General features: G+C 38.9%; 1 long non-coding RNA gene across 1 annotated transcript in view; it reads left to right on the plus strand.

Moving 5' to 3' along the window:
• The window catches only part of LOC135229177 (uncharacterized), a 384,177-nt gene extending 374,821 nt beyond the window's left edge, over window positions 1–9,356 (plus strand). The window contains exons 5-6 of the long non-coding RNA XR_010319942.1: window positions 1,092–1,239; window positions 8,297–9,356. This is a non-coding gene — a long non-coding RNA (uncharacterized LOC135229177). The remainder of the gene's footprint in view (window positions 1–1,091; window positions 1,240–8,296) is intronic.
• Window positions 9,357–20,927: the final 11,571 nt, after the last annotated feature.

Consider the following 20,927-nt stretch of genomic DNA (forward strand, 5'->3'; position numbering starts at 1 on the left):
AGAAAGAGACAACAGTATGCTATCTACGCAGTTGTGTATCCGCAGCCTTCTTGAGTCCATAATGTGAGGATACAGTCTTCTAATACTTTTTTTGTAATTGTTCTTTTTCTTATTTTTTTTTTCCTTTTTTCACTGCCAATACACCCCCTCCCCCAATCTAGTAGTTTTAAAGTTGTGCTTTTCAGGTTCAAGTCTGTAATCCAGCTGGGCTTCTGTTTGTGCTGCATGTGTGCATCAAAAGAACGTGCTTCTAGAAGCAGAAAGCAGGCAGTGCGACTGTTGGGTGGTTGGCGGGGTAGGGGGAGGGGAGCCGCTGCTCAGAGAGGGCGCCCGAGGGAGGCAGGAGATGCCGGGCTGCCCACCGCAAGCCCGCAGACTCCAAGGAGGCGGAACCCGCGTGCGCCATGAGCCTTTTGAGACAGGCCCAAGCCCGCCCAGCCGGGTGCTTGCAGGTTCCACCAGGACTAGGGGAAGCCTAAGGCCAAGGAGGGCAAGGTCTAGGGTCTGGACCTGAGAACTGGTTCTGCCACTTGTGATCGCAGCGCTTATGCTGGAAAGGAGGGCAGGAAGCATATCACAATGTGTGTCCGGACGATGACCCAGAAGGGCGGGAGTTGTGGTCACCCAGGGACTCTGGGTCTGCATATGGAGGCCCCCAGGGTGCAATTCCAGGAGCAGAAGGCAAAGCCACAGAGGCCAAAGTGCACCTCGCTGATGCTTCCCAGGGGCATTGCCCCAAATATGGGGAGCAGTCCCTCCTCTGGGCTAGGGACTTTGTTTCCTCCATTCTCATCACTGACTGTGAGCAGACTCTAGTCTATGCAGACTAATGAGGAGTTATCAAAATGAGCTCCAAACTCCGGATTTGAGTTAAGGATCATAAATTAACACAGAGAAATACGACTTTAGCAATAAGTGACTGTTTGAAGCCCAAGTTGCCTTAAAACACGGAATTTCAGTCTTTCAGCTCCTCTGCTAATGTAGTAACTAAGAACAGGATCTCATTGGAGCTCAAAGATGTGGGGCACTGGGAATACTCCTGGGTCTGTCTGCTCACGGCTGATTGCCTGATTCCCAGTTTTATTATACAGCTTAAATACAGACCAGAAGAGGAGTTTGGGGCTTGACACCTGACATCTTAACACCAGTTCCTGTTTCTTGAGGAAGGAAGAGGTAAAATAAATCAGCGTTTACTGTTTCCTTCTCCATCCCCGGAAGTCCTGATGAAGACCCTCTCAGGTAAGGACTGACAGGGAGTGGCTTGGTTTACTATTTGACTTTGTCCTTCAGTCACTTTGTTTATGTGCTGCAAGTAAACTATTATGCATTGACAGAAGCATTCTAATTCTTATGCAGAATGACTAGACCTCCTGCAGAATGACTATATTGTGCCTCCCTTGGGCACCCCTGTCTGCACAGCACCCTCCACCCCCAACTGCCCAACAGCCTCTCTCCTGGCATTCTGCTTCTAGAAGTATGTTCTTTTGATGCAGAGATGCAGCACACACAGAATCCCAGCTGGATTACAGACTTGAACCTGAAGACCTTATGCAGAATGACTATTTATGAACCACTAAGCTTAGTATTAAAGCAGGTACTTACTCCTCAGAGAAGGCCCTGGGGGAGGTTGATACGTGCATACCCCAGTGCTCCTGCTGTTCTAGAAGTGCCTGAAATGCCTCTCTGGGAAAGGCCTTCAGATTAGGCTCATGGCCCAGGTGGGAATTCAGGCCTATTTTTCTGTTAGAACATCTCATTTCGCTCTGAAAATGTTATTATCCAGTTTATTCACCAGACATGAGTACAGACATCTCATATTTTCCAAATTAATCCCATTCTCTAATACTAATTTGCCACCAAGAGTATATTCCAAAGTGTTTCCAATAGGCTAGAAAGTCTTTCCAAAGAGGGGAGTCCTGCGCCATGTTGTGCAGTGACAGCAGGGTTGGCATAATATGTTTACCCAGATACCTACCACTTTTTAAAAATTTTCTATTGTGTTTTATTTGAAACTTTACAGAGCAAATTACTTTCTTGTTCAGCCATTTATGCACAATTGTTTTGTGACATTGGTGGCAATATTCATGATGTGTCAGTATTCTCTTCTATGCTCTAGTTCCCCGTTTCCATCCGCCATGATTCCTGTTCCATCCTGCCCTCTTTTCTGTGCTTTTGGGCAGGTTTTGCACTTTTGGTCTCATACACACGATTGAACTAAGAAACACTTTCTTCACGTGTGTTATTGTTTGTTTTATAGACCTGTCTAATCTTTGGCTGAAGGGTGAACTTCAGAAGGTACTTTCGACTTTGTTGCTTTCCATAATTCCTGAAATTCCAAGTCTACCACCTGAAGAACTTCCTTTAGTGTTTCATTTAGAACAAGTCTGGTGGCGATGAATTCTCTTAAGCGTCCTTCACCTGAGAATGTCAATATTTTTCCTTTACTCATGAAGGAAATAACAGCCTATAGAATACTGGGTTAATGTTTCTTTTCTTTCAGTGTTGAAAAAATGTTGTTTTCACAGCCTTTTGGCCTCCATGGCTTCTGATGATGAATACGGAGTCATTCCAATTGTTTTTCCTGTGTGAAATGAGTTGTTTTCTCTCTAGCTTCTTTGAAGATACTTTCTTGGTCCTTGTTATTCCACAATTGACCGTGAGGCATTTGGGCGTAAAATTATGTGAGTTTAACTTGTTGGAGTTTGCATAGCTTCTTGAATCTGTAAGTTTATGTCTTTCAACAAATTGGGAAAGTGTTGAGCCAGTATTTCTTCAGATACTTTTTTCTACACCACATATTTTCTCTACACCTTATGGAATTCCAATAAATAAATGTTAGATATTTTTGGATTATTTTGAGGCTCTGTTCATTTTTTTTTCAGATTGGATATTTTCAGTTGAACTGTTTTCATCTCATTGATCCTTTTGTCTGTCAACAGCATTCCGCTGTAGAGCTGATCAAGTGAATTATTTATCTCTATTTTTCTATTTTTCCTGTCTAAAATTTTCATTTGTGAATGGTTTCTATGTATTTTTCTGTTTTTCTAAGGTGTGCCTGTTACTTCTTTGAGCATGGTTAAAGTAGCTTTTTAAAGTTTTTGTCTATGATTCCAAGACTTACAGAAAATGTTGATGTTGTTTGTTTTAGGAATCACTTGACCCAGTTATGTTCAGGTTGCAGGTTCTTTCCCACCTTCTGTATGCTGTGGCTCAGATGTCGGTTCAGATTTTGAAGACTTTGCGGTGATATTTGGATGTAATCTATGGGAGTGTCACCCAGTCTGGGACCTTGTTGGTGTTCTAACCCATAATGCAGTTCTCAAAGGATTGATCTACTTCTTAGGGTCAGAGCAAAGCATATGCAACTATGGGGGGGGGTATGAAAAACAACTTTATGGTATCCCTCTCTTGAGCCGCCTCTTCTCTGTCTCTCTGAGGCTCTCTGATGTCTGAGCAGCTACCTTCCTGGTCCACTGGCAAGAATGTAGGGGCTTTAATCTCTTCATTCTGCTGTGCAATTAAGTGACTGGGTCTGCCTATGAGGCCAAATAACGGTAAGATGGAGAAAATGTAACAGAGATTCCTCTATATTATTTGGTCCTTATATACTTAGGTCAGAGAGAAGGCACACTGTTTCTGGTGATACTTCGAAACAGGTATGGAGAAAAAGGCATTAACAGGTCGATAGCTGCATACTAGGTGTTACGGATTAAATTCTGTCTTCCCAAAATGTATATATCAGCTTGACTAGGCTATGCTTCCCAGTATTGTGCGATTATCCACCATTTTGTCAGCTGATGTGATTTTCCAATGTATTGTAAATCCTACCTCTATGATGTTAATGATCGAGGATTTGAAGCAGTTATGTTAAGGAGGCAGGGCTCAATCTACAAGATTAAGTTGTGTTTTAAGTCCATCTCTTTTGAGATATAAAAGAGAAAAGAGCAGAGAGACAGGGGGACCTCAGTACCACCAAGAAAGAAGTGTCAGGAGCAGTGCATCCTTTGGACCTAGGATCCCTGTGCTGAGAACCTTCTTGTCCAGGGGAAGATTGGTGACAAAGACCTTCCCCTAGGAGTGACGGAGAAAAAAAGCCTTCCCCTGGAATTGGCACCCTGAATTTGGACTTACAGAGCCTCCTGGACTGTGAGGGAATAATTTTCTTTGTTAAAGTCATCCGTTTGTGGTATTTCTGTTACAGGAGCGTTAGATGTCTAAGACACTAGGTACCAGGAGATGTACATTTCCCAGTTCTTTCACTCCCAGGGACACTATGACTAAGTAGCCAATGCCATAAATCCATGCGAGCAGACTATTCTGATTACTGCTTTGACTCTACTGTCTGTTATGGTAACCACACCCATCTTGTCTTTGTTGATTGAGTGCCACCACTTGGCTGCTACCACCATGGGCTCCAGTCAACTGCATTGTAGTTAGGTGTCTTAATTCAGTTAGGGCAGTTCTCACTGTGGACTCTTACTTACGTAAAATAGCAACCACAGAAGTCTTCAGTAATGCTGGGGCTTGCTTCCCAAATTTGTACCTCACCGCTATGGTAAAAAGAGAGCCCCCTGGGCACTCCGTGTGTGGGTCTGTGGGTCCAGCCTAATAAATCCATTCTAACATTCCAATTTCCCTCAGCCTTTGGTTACCTTCTCCTACATTATACAATGGCAGATCTGCCATTTCCACTTGATTTATTGTAGGCCACCACTTAATCCATGCTTCAGTAAACCAACCAAATAAACTATGAGATCCTTTTCTAACCTCTCAAGCTGAAACACTGAATGAAGAATCTATGCTTCCTGGGCCTATATCAATAAACTCAGACTAATCCACCTTTATGTTGCTTGCACCATTATCCCACACCTGGAATAGCCATTCCCACACATATTCACCAGGTTTCTGTATGTATATATTAGAAAAATCAAGCAGTTCTTTAGGAGTTTAGCATACCTTCTCCTGGGTCACACTTTATAGTTCACCTTTGGGGGCTTGTTGGGACTGAAGCCTAGGTATAGGTCTAGAAGCAAAAATGGGTGGTGGCAGTGGGATGTTCAGCCGTGTCTTATAAGGCATCTGCCTAAGGTGATGCCCCAGGCAATGCCCCAGACACCACCCCAGGAGACAACTCAAACAAGACACTTCAGGCACAGCTGGGGTAATCTCATCAGATGGAGGTGGAAGGGATAATTGTTTTACTGGGAAGGGTGCCTTAGCAGGCAAAGTTAGAGAATCTCTTCAGATGGTAGTAAAAGATCTGGTTCTGTTAGGAAGAGCGATTCAACAGAAATTGGAGGTTCATTGTCCCCCGCTTTCTGACTGTCTGCCCATATGTCCTCATCCCAAGTTTCAGGATCCCATTTCTTCCCAATCAATGCCCTCACTCTAACTTCAGACACCATTTGAGGTCGGATATTCAACCGGCGCTTTAATTCAGTCACTCTTATGATAAGAATCTGAGTTTATTTTTGGCAGCATTAGCCTTGTTACTATAAGAAATATGGTTTTCTTTCTGGGCACAGGTGGCAGCTTTCAGATCTTGTATGTGGTGCTTGAGCTTTGAGTCCATTTCTTTCATTCACCAGTGTGGCTAGCAAAAGCAGGACCAACCAAGCAGCTTCCTTATTATTCTTATGCTGACAAAATTATAGAAAAGTATCAAATATATAATCAGGCAGAGCCTTGTCTCTCACAAATATTTGATCCAGTGGTAGTAGTATTTTGCGTATTTCTATTGTCACCTCCACCATGGATTAGCAATAGCCTGTTTACTCCTGGAGACAGTCATCAGTGCCTTTAAGATTAGCCAGACTTGAGAATCAATTCAGAAAACTCGTCCTTAAGATTTGGTTCCTCTAGAACCAGTGTAGGTACCAAATGTCTTAGCCTGGGATCTCTAGAGGTGCAAAACTAGTGAAGAGAACATATATATATATACACACACACACACACATATATATGAGTGTGTGTGTATATATATGTGTGTGTGTGTGTGTGTGTATGGAAACCCTAGTCGCATAATGGTTAATAGCTATAGCTGCTAACCAAAAGGTTAGCAGTTCGAATCCACCAGGCGCTCCTTGGGAACTCTGTGGGGCAGTTCTACTCTGTCCTGTAAGGTCACTATGAGTTGGAACTGACTTGACGGCAATGGGTATATATATATATACATACACACACACACGCACACATACATATATATACGCATACATATGTTAGTTGTGGCTGTTAGATGCCATCGATCCTGTGTAAAACAGAATGAAACACTGCCTGATCCTGAACCATCCTCACAATCATTGCTATGTTTGAGCCCATTCTTGCAGCCATTGTGTCAGTTCATGTTGTTGAGCACCTTCCTCTTTTTTTCTGACCCTCAGCTTCTCCAAGCATGATGAGCCTCTCCTGGGACAGGTCCCTCCTGAAAATATGTCCAAGGCACGTGAGACGAAGTCTCGCCATCCTTGCTTCTAAGGTGCATTCTTGGTGTACTTCTTCCAAGATGGATTTGTTTATTCTTCTGGCAGTCCATGGTATATTCAGTATTCTTTGCCAACACCATATTTTAAATGAATCAGTTCTTTGGTTTTCCGTATTCATTGTCTAACTTGCTCAAGCATGTGAGGTGATAGAAAATATCATGGCTTTGCTCAGGCACACCTTAGTCCTCAAAGTGACATCTTTCTTTCTCAACACTTTAAGGAGGTCTTTTGCAATAGATTTGCCCAGTGAAATACATTGTTTGAATTCTTGACTGCTGCTTCTGTGGGCATTGATTATGGATTCAAGTTAAATGAAATGCTTGATGACTTCAGTGTTTTCTCTATTTATCATGGTGTTGCTTACTGGTCCAGTTGTGAGTATTTTTGTTTTCTTTATGTTGAGGTGTAATCCATACTGAAGGGTGTAGTGGTTGCTCTTCATCAGTAACTGCTTCAAGTCCTCTTTACTTTCAGCAAGCAAGGTCGTATCAGCTGCATATCATAGGTTGTTAGTGAATCTTTCTCCAAAACTAATGCCATGTTCTTCTTACAGACCAGCTTCTCAGATTATTTGCTCAGCATACAGATTGAGTAAGTATGGTGAAAGGATACCACCATGACACATAACTTTCTGATTTTAAACCACACAGTATCCCCTTGCCCTACTCAAATGACTGCCTCTTGGTCTATGTACATATTCCGCATGAATACAGTTAAGTGTTCTGGAATTCCCATTCTTTGCTAAGCTATCCATAATTTGTCATGAGCCACACAGTTGAGTGTGCTTGTATAGTAAACAAAAATAGGTAAACATCTTACTGATATTCTCTACTTTCAGCCAAGATCCATCAGACATCAGAAATGATATCCCATGTTCCATGTCTTCCTCTGAATCCAGCTTGAATTTTTGGTAGTTCCCTGTCTGTGCACTGCTGCAACTGTTTTTAAATTATATTCAGCAAAATTTTTCTTGCGTCTGATGTTAATGACATTGCTTGATAATTTCCGCATTGTGTTGGACCACCTCTCTTTGAATGGGCACACATATAGATCTCTTTCAGTCATTTGGTCAGGTAGCTGTCTTCCAAATATATTGGAATAGACAAGTGAGCGCCTTCAGCACTGCATCCGTGTGTTGAAACATCTCATTTGGTACGCCATCAATTCCTGGAGCCGTGTTTTTTGCCAGTGCCTTTTTTCTTCAGTGCAGCTTGGAGTTCTTCCTTCAGTACCATCAGCTCTTGATCCTATGCTACCTTCTGATATGGTTGAACGTTGACCAGTTCTTTTTGGTGTATTGAGTCTGTGTATTCCTTCCATCTTCTTTTGATGTTTCCTGTGTTGTTCGATATTTTGCCCATAGAATCCTTCAGTATTGCACCTAGAGGCTTGAATATTTCCTTCAGTTCTTTCAGCTTGAGAAATGCCAGGTGTTTTCTTCCCTTTTGGTTTTCTAACTCCAGATCTGTTCACATTATATTATCATACTTTGTCTTCTCCAGCTTCCCTTTCAGGTATTCTATTGAGCTCTTTTACTTTATTTTTCCTTCCATTCTCTTTAGCTACTGTACATTCAAGAGCAAGATTCAGAGTCTCTTGTGACATCCTCTTTGGTGTTTGCTTTCTTTCCTGTCTTTCTAATGACTTTTTGTTTTTTTTCATATATGATGTCCTTGCTATCATCCCACAACTACTCTGGTCTTCGATCATTAGTGTGCAGTGCATCAAATCTATTCTTGAGATGCTCTCTAAATTCAGGTTTGATATACTCAAGGGCTTACTTTGACTCATGGACCTGTTTTAATTTTCTTCAGCTTCAACTTGAACGTGAATATGAGCAACTGATCATCTGTTCTGCAGTCAGCCCCTGGCCTGATTCTGACTCATGATATTGACCTTCTCCATCATCACCTTCCACAAATTTGATTCCTGTCTATTCTGCCTGGAATGGTTCATGAGTATAGTCACCGTTTATGTTCCTGATGAAAGGTATGTGCAATGAATAAGTCATTGGTCTTGCCAAATTCTATCATGTAAGCTTCATTGTCATTTCTATCATCAATACCTTATTTTCCAACTGCTGATTTGTCTGCTTTGTTTTCAACTTCGCATTCTAAATGATTGATCAATGCATCACATTTGATCAGTTTCAAACTGCATAACTTGGTAAAAACCTTCAACTTGTTCATCTTTCACATTCATGATTTGTGTGTAAATTTGAATAATAGTCTTATTAACTGGTCTTCCTGGTAGGCCTGTGGATATTATCCTATTGCTCGTAATGTTGTACTTCAGAAAAGATCTTGAAATGTTCTTTTTATCGATGAATATGATGCCATTCTCTTCAGTATCTCAATCCTGGCATAGTAGGACATATCATTGTCTAGTTTAAAATGTCCAAAACCAAGCTATTTCAGCTAACTAATGCCTTGGATTACTGACCTTTATGCATTCCATTTGATTTTTGATGACTTCCAATTTCCCTAGATTCATACTTCCTTCATTCCACATTCTGATTATTAAAGGATATTTGCATCAGTTTCTTCTCATTATGAGTTATGCCCCATCAGGAAATGTCATTAAAGTGGGATCTACTTTGAGGAGGTAGCTCTTCCCCACTCGTATTTTGAGTGCCTTCCAACCTAAGGGGTTATCCTCTGTCATTCAATCAGACAGTGTTCCAGTACTATTTGGAAGATTTCACTGGCCAGTTTTTTTTAGAAATAGATCACTAGGTCCTTTTTCCTAGTCTGTCTAAATCCAGAGCTCCACTCAAACCTGTCTACCATGTGTGAACCTGGTGGTATGTGAAATACCGGTGGCATAGCTTCTAACATCACAGCAACATGCAAGCCACCACAGTACAACAAACTGACAGAAGAGTGGTGGGAGTTAAAAATTAGAAGAACCAAAAAGAGTGCTTCTTCCATGTCTGCTGATTTAGAGGAACCATGAGAAATTGTCAAGTGAAGAGTGATTCAGAGAAAAACATGGGTAGAGTGTGATCTAATTTCCATGAAAACGAACAAATGAATGTACTTACATGTGTCCCGGCAAAAAGAAGTGTGTAAAAGGGTACATATGTATCTTTGGACACTGGACACTTTGGGGGAGCAGGTACAATATACTTATGTGGGGATGGCTCTTATTATAACTTCTCTATACAAATCTCTATTGTTAAATGTGTTATAAGAATGTAAAACCTTTTAAAGTTTAGTAACATCATACGTGTATGTGTGTGTATTTGAAACTTTCAACACTGGCTGCAGCAGTGCATTGACAGAAACTGTCAGAAATTTAAGCCAGATTCAAAAGAGGACGTGGGAACAGGTGAGTCATTGTTGATGTCAGATGGATCCTGGCTGAAAGCAGAGAATATCGGAAAGATGTTTACCTGTGTTCTATTGACTATGCAAAGGAATTTGACTCTGTGAATCATAACAAATTATGGATAACATCACAAAAAATGGGAATTCCAGAACACTTAATTGTGCTCATGGGGAACCTCTGCATAGATCAAGAGGCAGTCATTCAAACAGAACAATGGGCTACTACTGCATGGTTTAAAGTCAGGAAAGGTGTACATCAGGGTTGAATCCTTTCACTATAATTATTCAATCTGTATGCAGTGCACATAGTCCAACAAACTGAACTGTGTGAAGAACAGAGCATCATGATTGGAAGAAGACTCATTAACATCCTGTGATATGCGGATTGCACAACCTTGCTTGCTGAACCTGAACAGGACTTGAAGCACTTACTGATAAAGACCAAAGACTATAAAGACTTAGGTATGAATTACACCTCAATGTAAAGAAAATAAAAATCCTCATCAGTGGAGCAATAAGCAACATCATGATAAATGGAGAAAAGATTGAAATTGTCAAGGATTTTGTTTTACTTGGATCCACAATCAACACCCATGGAAACATCAGTCAAGAAATCAAATGATGCATTGCATTGGGAAAATCTGGTGCAAAAGAAATTTTTCAAGTGTTAAAAAGCAAAGATGTCACCTTGAAGACTAAAGTGTCCCTGATCCAAGCCACGGTGTTTTCAGTTGCCTCATATGCACGTGAAAGCTGGACTATGAATAAGGAAGACCTAAGAAGACACAGGACCTGGCAGTGTTTCATTCTGTTGTACATAGTGCCACTATGATTTGGAACTGACTTGAGGGAACTAACAACAACAATGCAAGGCAATACACGTCATGATGATATGTAATTTATTTCAAACTTGGAAGCCATTGGAGGATATTCCTTTACATAATATGTACACCCTGACTTACTAAGGAGACAACATGGGTGTTTCTTTGTAAGCAAAATCTCCTAAGAACAGATACTTTTGAATTGGGAGCAATACTTTAATTGGAGTTCATTAGGAGGCTCTGAGAAGCCATTTTTCTGTGATAGTGTATATGTCTTCTTCTATCATTCATTAGATTTGGGTTTTTTTAGAATAACTCGCTGTTGAATGAGAATATGTTAGAGCCAGGACATATGACGAAATATAAACACAAGAATTTGTTAAAATGAATAAATTTTTAACAGTAAAACAGTTTCATCTGGGAATAAAAATTCTTTTATATGTATTGTTGATCCTCTACTATACAGAGAATTTCTATTTTAATAACTTTCTTTTCTTTCTTCCTACCTTCCTTCCGCCCTTCCTCCCTCTCTCTTTCTCTTCCTCCCTCCCTCCCTTCCTTTACTTCTTTCCTTTCTCTCTCTCTTTCTGTTCTATGTCATTAAAAAGTGTACCATCCTTTAGATTCACCAGTTCCAAATAGTTGAGAGATAATATAGGGTAGCTGTGAGTTGGAATCAACTCTACGGCAATGGGTTTGATTTACAGGGTATGTATTTTAAAAGGTTTTATATATATATAATTTAGCTGGACATTTAGGGAAAACTACTTAAAATCTCCTCATATCAATTTTATCATCTATAAAATGTCAGTGGTGATATCAACCTTAAGAGGTTGTGTGAAGTATAAACTACAATTTAATCCTGACACAAATCCTGAAATATTTTAGGTGTCACCCAGTAAAGGTGGTGAATAAAAGTTTTACCTCCCATGTATGGTCATGGTCCAGATTTAAGGCTTGTTTCTCCCACTTTTGTTTCTTCTCTGAAATTATCATCAGAATTTTTTCTTCTTTTCCTTTCTTTTTGTGTATAATGTAATAAATGCTAATACCCATATCACAAAATTGTGGGGGAAAATTAAAAATAAAGACAGGTGAAAAAGTTTTCTAAATAGACTATAAATAAATATTTATTTCTCTTTCAATGGATAAAATAAAAATAAAAGGGACCAAAAAAAACCCTATTTGGATTTCTTTTTACAGAAGAAAAAACATCCTCTTCTATTTAGACCTGGGGAAAATGCTTAAAGCTGCTTCCGGGTCAGGCACACAGCCCTTGAAATGAGTTCACAGGACAGGATACTAGCACATAAACAGGGAGACATGGATAAAAAACAATATGTTCCATTGGCAGTCATAAGACATGGCATCAAATAACTGATATGATGTGGCATTCATTATTTCTGTATTGTGCTGTTTTCCCCACTTCTTTAATTTAGGAAAATATTAGCTACCTCGTGGGCAAAATCATTTTAAAAACGTGATTGTAAACATGACGTACATATATTCACAAAACGTGGAGGAATTCTGTCCCTTCAAAAATACAGGAAAAAACATTTGGGGAACTAGTGACTAAAAACAATGAAACATATCAATCCTTAGATTAGGGAAGGCAAAGATATCCCAAGAGGGCAAAGTAAAAATAAATCTGAATCAAGATATAATGTAGTGAAACTTCAGTACATGAATACAATAAAAAATCTTAAAAAGAACCAGACAGTGAAGAAAGATTTATATAGTTATATATATAATAAATAAACAAAATAAGACTAATACTGTATTTCTTAAAAAAAAAAAAGATGGAGTTTTGTAGATGAAACAGATCATCCAACAGTTTTAAGTTCAAACGTTTATTTAACAGAAGAAACGAGAAAATAATCTCTGCTATTAACACTTCTATTCATAATTATATTTCAGATTTAAACACCCCCCCAAAAAAGAAAAAGAAATTATAATGGTTGTGAATTGATATAAAAATTATTATTGAAGGTTATACAATAGTCTAAACAGAAAACCTAATAGAAATTAAATGCAATTGATGAGTTGTAACAGAAAGCTTAGCAATGATTTTAGATGAATTTTCAAAACCATTTAATTAAACAAAAGGTTTATAAGATTTATTTTAAAAGATACAAGTTACAGAAGAGCAAAACCGCACACACTCCTCAAAGTAGAGTTGACCTCAATGACATGCATGGAATCAAGCTTTCGAGACCTTCATTGCTAATGTGGTATGACTCAAAATGAGAAGAAATGGCTGCAAACATCCATTAATAATAGAAACATAGAATGTATGAAGTATGAATCTAGGAAAATTAGAAATCATTAAAAAATGAAATGGAACACATAAACATCAATATCTTAGGCATTAGTGAGCTGAAATGGACTGATATTCACCATTTTGAATTGGTCCATCATATGGACTTTTTTTTTTATGGACGACTGTGCCAAATCGAACAGAGTTCATCATCAAAAAGAACATTTCAAGGTCTATCCTGAAGTACAGTGCTGTCAGTGATAGGATAATATCCATATGCCTACAAGGAAGACCAGTGTCTTAGTCATATAGTGATGCTATAACAGAAATACCACAAGTGGGTGGCTTTAACAAAGAGAAATTAATTTTCTCACAGTCTAGTAGGCTAGAATTCAAAATTCAGGGTGTCAGCTCTAGGGGAAACTTTCTCTGTCTGCACTGTAGGAAGGTCTCCATCATCAATCTTCTTCTGGTCAAGGGGCTTCTCAGGTGCAGGGACCCTGGGTCCAAAGGACATGCTCTGCTACTGGGGATGCTTTCTTGGTGTTATGAGGTCCCCATATCTCTCTGCTTGCTTATCTCTTTTATACCTCAAAAGGTATTAGCTTAAGACACTATCTAATCTTATAGATCTCATCAACATAACTGCGACTAATCCATCTCATCATATCATTGTGATAGGATTTACACCACATAGGGAAATCACATTAGATGACTAAATGGTAGACAGTCATACAATACTGGGAATCATGGCCTACCCAAGTTGACAGATATTTTTTAGGGACACATTTCAATCCGTGACAAGCAGTTAACATGACTATTATTCAAATTTATGCACCAACTGCTAATGCCAAAGATGAAGAAACTGAAGATTTTTACCATCTTCTGCAGTCTGAAATCGATCAGACATGCAATCAAGGTGCATTGATAATTACTGATGATTGCAATGTGAAAGTTGGAAACAAAGAAGAAGGAACAGTAGTTGGAAAATCTGGCCTTGGAGACAGCATGATAGAATTTTGCAAGACCAATGACTTCTTCATTGCAAATACCTTTTTTCAACAACTTAAATGGTGAGTATACACATGGGCTTCACCAGATGGAATATACAGGAATCAAATGTCTACATCTGTGGAAAGAGACAATGGAAAAGCTCAATATCATCGGTCAGAACAAGACCAGGGGCTGACTGTGGAACAGACCATCAATTTCTCATATGCAAGTCTACGAGAGCCAAAGTACAACCTTGATTATATCTCACCTGAATTTAGAGACTATCTCAAGAATAGATTTGATGAATTGAAGGCTAATGATTGAAGGCCAGATGAGTTGTGGAATGACATCAAGGACATCATACTTGAAGAAAGTAAGAGGTCATTGCTCTGACAGGGATCACAATAGAGGGTCTGAGAGCTGGAGAAAAATGTAGAACAAAATTCTAACTCACAAAAAAGACCAGATTACTCGCCTGACAGAGACTGGAGAAATGCTGAGTATGTCCCCCAGACACACTTTTAGCTCAGTAATGAAGTCACCACTGAGGTTCACCCTTCAGACAAAGATTAGACAGACCCATAAAGCAAAACTAAAGGGGCACACCAGCCCAGGGGCAAGGGCTAGAAGGCAGGAGTGGACAGAAAAGCTGGTCATAGGGAACCCAGGGTCAAGAAGGGGAGAGTGTTGACATATTGTGGGGTTGGTAATTAGTGTCACGAAACAATATGTGTACTAATTGTTTAATGGGAACCTAGTTTGTTCTGTAAACCTTCATCTAAAGCATGACAATAAAGATATAAAATAAAATATATATGTATATCTGTCAGAAAAAAAAAGAAAGCAAGAGGTCATTAAAAAGCCAGGAAAAAAAAAAGACCAAAATGGATGTCAGAAAAGACTCTGAAATTTGCTCTTGAATGTAGAGTAGCTAAAGCAAAAAGAAAATGATGAAGTAAAAGAGATGAACAGAAAATTTCAAAGGGCACCTCAAGAAGACAAAGTAAAATATTACCATGAAACGTGCAAAGACCAGGAGTTAGAAAACCAAAAGGGAAGCACATGCTCGGCATTTCTCAGACTGAAAGAACTGAAGAAAAAATTCAAGCCTTGTGTTGCAATATTGAAGGATTCTACAGGGAAAATATTAAATGACACAGAAAGCATCAAAAGAAGATAAAGAGAGGTGGAGTCAAGATTGCACAGTAGTCAGACACTTCCAGTGATCCCTCTTACAACAAAAACCAAAAAAAGAAAAAAAACAAAGACCTGAAAAAACAAGTGGAACAATTTTATACCTGACAAGATAAGGGCCCTGAACATCAAAGGCAAAGTTAGGGAATCAGACTGAGTGGCAGGGGGAGGGAGACACGGTTCAGAAGTGGCGAGCAGTTGCCGGACCTGACTTGGTGAGAAATGGCACCCCTTGGACACAGTCCCCTGGAGGGACAGTGGCAGGGCTGGCAGTAGCATTCAGGATGCAGTTTCCTCAGGGGGAGACAGCAAGTCTCACAGTCTACTCACAACTCCAGAACCAGAGAAGAACAGTGCTGTTGGCAAAAGCTAAGTCCTTGCATTCGTTTTACTGTGCGCTCAGCCCCCAAGATGGCTTCAGTAGCTGTAGATTTCCCTGCACCTGAGATAGGTGTTGCTGTGCCGCCTGAGCCATTCTCCTGGCCTTGGAGAAGGAATAAATTAACAATTGGGGGAAAAGATAATCTGCCAGCTCCACTAAGCTGGGGAGCTTAGGACAGAAGAAGCTCCTTTCCAGGCACAAATGATCCACGGACTTTGAATACCTTCCACCCCTGCATGGACCTGTGTAGGCCCATTTTTGGAGATTAGGCCCTTGTTACTGCAGTGGTGTATGTGGTTTGTATCCAACTTCAACTGTTTCACCTTGCGGTAGAGAGGTGTGTTTTTGATGTTTGACACTGCTCTGCCTATTAAACAGGGTCCTCACCTACCTACATTGGGGGCCTGAGAACTGGTGGCTCCACCCACATCATCTAGACACCCACAACAGGGGTCCGGGATAACAGGTGCCTCCCAGTCCTTACAAACAAAAGCATAGGGTGCCTGTGGTCTGACTGCAGAACCCACCTACCTGTGCACTATAGAAAACAGAGGTGCACTTTCCTCACAGACACTTGGGAGATGGTTGTCAGCCCCCTGCCTTTGTTCAGAGTGTGACCCCCTGCTGCAACCAAATACCTGTGTCTCCAACAATCACCCCTCCCCATCTAAGACTTGATGACCTACAATTGATGACCAACTACCTAGACACCTGAGCTGAATCTATACAAGAAAAGTGAATGAACTCCTAGGCTCATATACCTGGTAACAGCTCGAGCCATCTGGTGACAGGACGTTAAATCTTGAAAGTTGCAAATCATCAAGCGAGCTCACTCAAGGAGCCTATTTGGGCATATTAAAACAAAGCAAAAAGCTAGGATACAGTAGGCAAAAGTAAAAAAATAAAATAACTTATAGATGGCTCAGAGACAGCAGTCAATATCAAATCACATAAAGAAGCAGACCATGATCGCTTCAACAGTCTCTCAAAACAAAGAATCAAGGAATCGTTCAGATGAAGGTGTTTTCCTGGAATTACCAGATGCAGAATACAAAAGGTTAATATACAGAACTTTCAAGAGATCAGGGAGATCAGGCAAAATGCAGAACAAACCAAAAGAACACACAGATAAAGTAGCTGAAGAAATTAAAAAGTTACTCAAGAACATAAAGAAAAATTTAATAGGCTGCAACAATCCATAGAAAGAAAGCAATCAGGAGTTCAGAAGATTAACAATAAAATTACAGAATTAGACAACTCAGTAGACAGAGGAACAGTATTGAGGAAATGGAAAGCAGAATTGGTGAGATTGAAGATAAATAACCTGGCACCAATATATTTGAAGAAAAATCAGATAAAATTATTTTAAATAAACATCGAGAACCCCTAAGAATCAAGCGGGGCTTTCTATCAAGAGAAATAATCTATGAGTGATTGAAGTATCAGATTAGGGAGGGGTAACAGAAAAAACAGAGAGAATTGTTGAAGATTTGTTGGCAGAAAACTTCCTTGATACCATGAAAGATGAGCAGCAGATATCTATCCAAAATGCTCGTTGAACCCCACATAAGGTAGATCTCAAAAGAAAGTCACCCAGACATATTATAAACAAACTTGCCAAAACCAAAGACAAAGAGAGAATTTTAAGAGCGGCTAGGAATAAATGAAAAGTCACCTACAAAGGAGACTCAATAAGAATAAGCTCAGACTACTCGAGAGAGACCATGCAGGGAAGAAGGCAATGGGATGACTTCTATAAAGTGATGAACAAAAAAAATTGCCAGCCAAGAATCATATATCCAGGAAAACTGTCTCTCAAATATGAAGGTGAAATTAGGACATTTCCAGATAAACAGAAGATTAGGGAATTTGTAAAAAAAAAAAAAAAAAACCTACAAGAAATACTAAAGAGGGTTTTCTGGTTAGAAAATCAACAATATCAGATATCAACCCAAGACTAGAATGCAGGACAGAGCAACAAGATATCAACCCAGGCAGGGAAATTACAAAAATAAATCAAGATAAAAAAATGCTCAGAACAGGGAAACAGTGATGTTATTATGTAAACGATGACAATACTAAAATAATAAAGAGGGACTGAAAAATGTAGTCATAGATCTTTCACACAGAGAGATAGTCAAAGGGATAGAAAGAAATAAAAGTTAGGTTTAAACTTAGAAAAATAATGGTAAATATTAATGTAACCAAAAAGGAGACTAACAGTCCTAGACATCGAAATAAAATACAAGAAAAACATAACAACTCAGAAAAAAAAAAAAATCAACAATGAATAAGAGGAAAAGGCAATATACAAAGAAAAACTACTCAGTACAAAAAATTAAGCAGAAAAAAGAAACTCGACAACATACAAAAAAAAGATATCAAAATGATGGCACAAAACTCATAACTACCATAATTACGCTGAATGTAAATGGACTAAATGTACCAATAGAGACAGAGAGTGAAAGAATGGATCAAAAAACACGATCCATCTATATGCTGCCTACAAGAGACACTCCTTAAAGACACAAACAAACTAAAACTCAAAGGATGGAAAAAATATATATCAAGCAAACAACAATCAAAAAAGAGCAAGAGTGGCAATAATTTCTGACAAAATAGACTTTAAAGTTAAATTCACCAAAAAGGATAAGGAAGGACACTATATAATGATTAAACAGACAACATACCAGGAGGATATCACCATATTAAATATTTACACACCCAATGACAGGGCTTCAAGATACATAAAACAAACTCTAACAGCATTGTAAAGTGAGATAGACAGCTCCACAATAATATTAGCTGACTCCAACATACCACTTTGGTGAAGAACAGAACATTCAGAAAGAAGCTCAGTAAAGACATGGAAGATCTAAATGCCACAATCAACCAACTTGACTTCACATACATATACAGAACACTCCACCCAACAGCAGCCAAGTATACTTTCTTTTCCTATACATATGGAACATTCTCTGGGAGAGACCACATATTAGGCCATAAAGCACACCTTAAAGAATCCAAAACATCAAAATATTGCAAAGCATCTTCTCTGACCATGAAGCTATAAAAGTAGAAATCAAAAACAAAAAAAAAAGCAGAGAAAAGAAATCAAACACTCGGAAACTGAGCAATACCTTCCTCAAAAACGACTGGGTTATAGAAGACATTAAGGATGGAATAAAGAAATTCACAATATCCAATGAGAATGAAAACACTTCCTACCAGAACCTTTGAGACACAGGTAAAGAAGTGCTCAGAGGTCAATTTATAGCAATACATGCACACATCCAAAAAGAAGAAAGGGCCAAAATCAAAGAATGATCCCTACAACTTGAACAAATAGAAAGAGAGCAACAAAAGAAACCCTCAGGCATCAGAAGAAATTAAATAATGAAAAGTAGAGCAGAATTAAATGAAATAGAGAACAGAAAAAAAATTGAAAGAGTTAACAAGACCAAATGCTGGTTCTTTGAAAAAATTAAGAAAATTGCTAAAACTTTGGCCAAACTGACAAAAGAAAAACAGGAGAAGAAGCAAATTACCCAACATCACAACAGACCCAACTGAAATTAAAAGAATCATATCAGATTATTATGAAAAATCATACTCTAACAGCTTTGAAAACCTAGAAGAAATGGATAAATTTCTAGAAACACATTGCCTACCTAAACTAACAGAAACAGAGGTAGAACAATTAAATAAACCCATAACAGAAGGAGAGGCTGAAAAAGGTAATTAAAAAAAATTAAAAATCTCCCAACAACAACACCAAAAATAGCCCTGGCCCTGACAGCTTCCCTGGTGAGTTCTACCAAACTTTCGGGGAAGAGTTAACACTACTACTAGTAAAGGTATTTTAGAGCATTGAAAAAGATGAAATACTCCCAAACTCATTCTATGAAGCCAGCATATCCCTGATACCAAAACCAGCTAAAGACACCACACACACACACAAAAAAATTAAACACCTATATTCCTCATGAACTTAGATGCAAAAATCCTCAACAAAATTCTACCCAATAGAATTCAATAACATGTCAAAAAAAATAATTCACCAGGACCACGTGGGATTCATACTAGGTATGCAGGGATGGTTCAACATTAGAAGAACAATCGAAGTAATCCACCATATAGGTAAAACAAAGGACAAGAACCACATGATCTTATCAACTGATGCAGAAAAGGCATTTGACAAAGTCCAACACCCGTTCATGAGAAAAACTCTCAGCAAAATAGGAATAGAAGGAAAATTCCTCAACACAATAAAGGGCATTTATATAAAGCCAACAGCCAACATCACCCTTAATGGAGAGAGCCTGAAAGCATTCCCTTGAGATGGGGAACCAGACAAGGATGCCCTTTATCACCACTCTTATTCAACAGTGTGCTGAAGGTCCTAGCCAGAGCAATTAGGCCAGATAAAGAAATAAAGGGCATCCAGATTGGTAAAGAAGAAATAAAAGTATCTCTATTTGCAGATAACACGATCTTATACAGAGAAAACCCTAAAGAATCCTCAAGAAAACTACTGAAACTAGTAGAAGAGTTCAGCAGAATATCAGGATACAAGATAAACCTACAAAAATCAGTTGGATTCCTCTACACCAACAAAAAGAACATTGAAGAGGAAATCACCAAATCAATACCATTTACAGTAGCCCCCAAGAAGATAAAATACTAGGAATAATTGTAACCAGAGACATAAAAGACCTATACAAAGAAAACTACAAGACACTACTACAAGAAACCAAAAGAGACTTACGTAAGTGGACAAACATACCTTGATCATAGACAGGAACACTGAACATTGTAAAAATGTCTCTTCTACTGAAAGCGATCTATAGATATGCTGCAATTCCAATCCCAATTCCAAGGACATTTTTTAATGTGATGGAGAAACAAATCACCAACTTCATATGGAAGGGAAAGAGGCCCCGGATAAATAAAGCATTACTGAAAAAGAAGAACAAAGTGGGAGGCATCACGTTACCTGATTTTAGAACTTATTATACCGCCATAGTAGTGAAAACAGCCTGGTACCGGTACAGCAGCAGACACATAGACCAATGGAACAGAACTGAGAAACCAGACATAAATCCATTCACTTATTAGCTGATATTTGATAAAGGCTCAAAGTCAGTTAAATGGGGGAAAGATAGCCTCTTTAACAAATGGTGCTGGCATAACTGGATATCCCTCCACAAAAAAATGAAACAAGATCCATACCTCACACCAGGCACAAAAACTAACTGAAATGGATCAAAGACCTAAATATGAAATCTAAAATGATAAAAATCATGGAAGAAAAAACAGGGACAACACTAGGAGCCCTAATAAAAAAAAATATGTAGCATAAACAGTACAAAAAACATTGCTAACAATGTGCAAGCACCCAAAGAGAAAAGACAACTCCTAAAAATCAAACACTTACGCTCATCCCAAGCCTTCAACAGAAGAGTAAAC

The sequence above is a fragment of the Loxodonta africana genome, unplaced genomic scaffold (assembly GCF_030014295.1).
Source record: "Loxodonta africana isolate mLoxAfr1 unplaced genomic scaffold, mLoxAfr1.hap2 scaffold_114, whole genome shotgun sequence".
Classification (NCBI taxonomy): domain Eukaryota; kingdom Metazoa; phylum Chordata; class Mammalia; order Proboscidea; family Elephantidae; genus Loxodonta; species Loxodonta africana.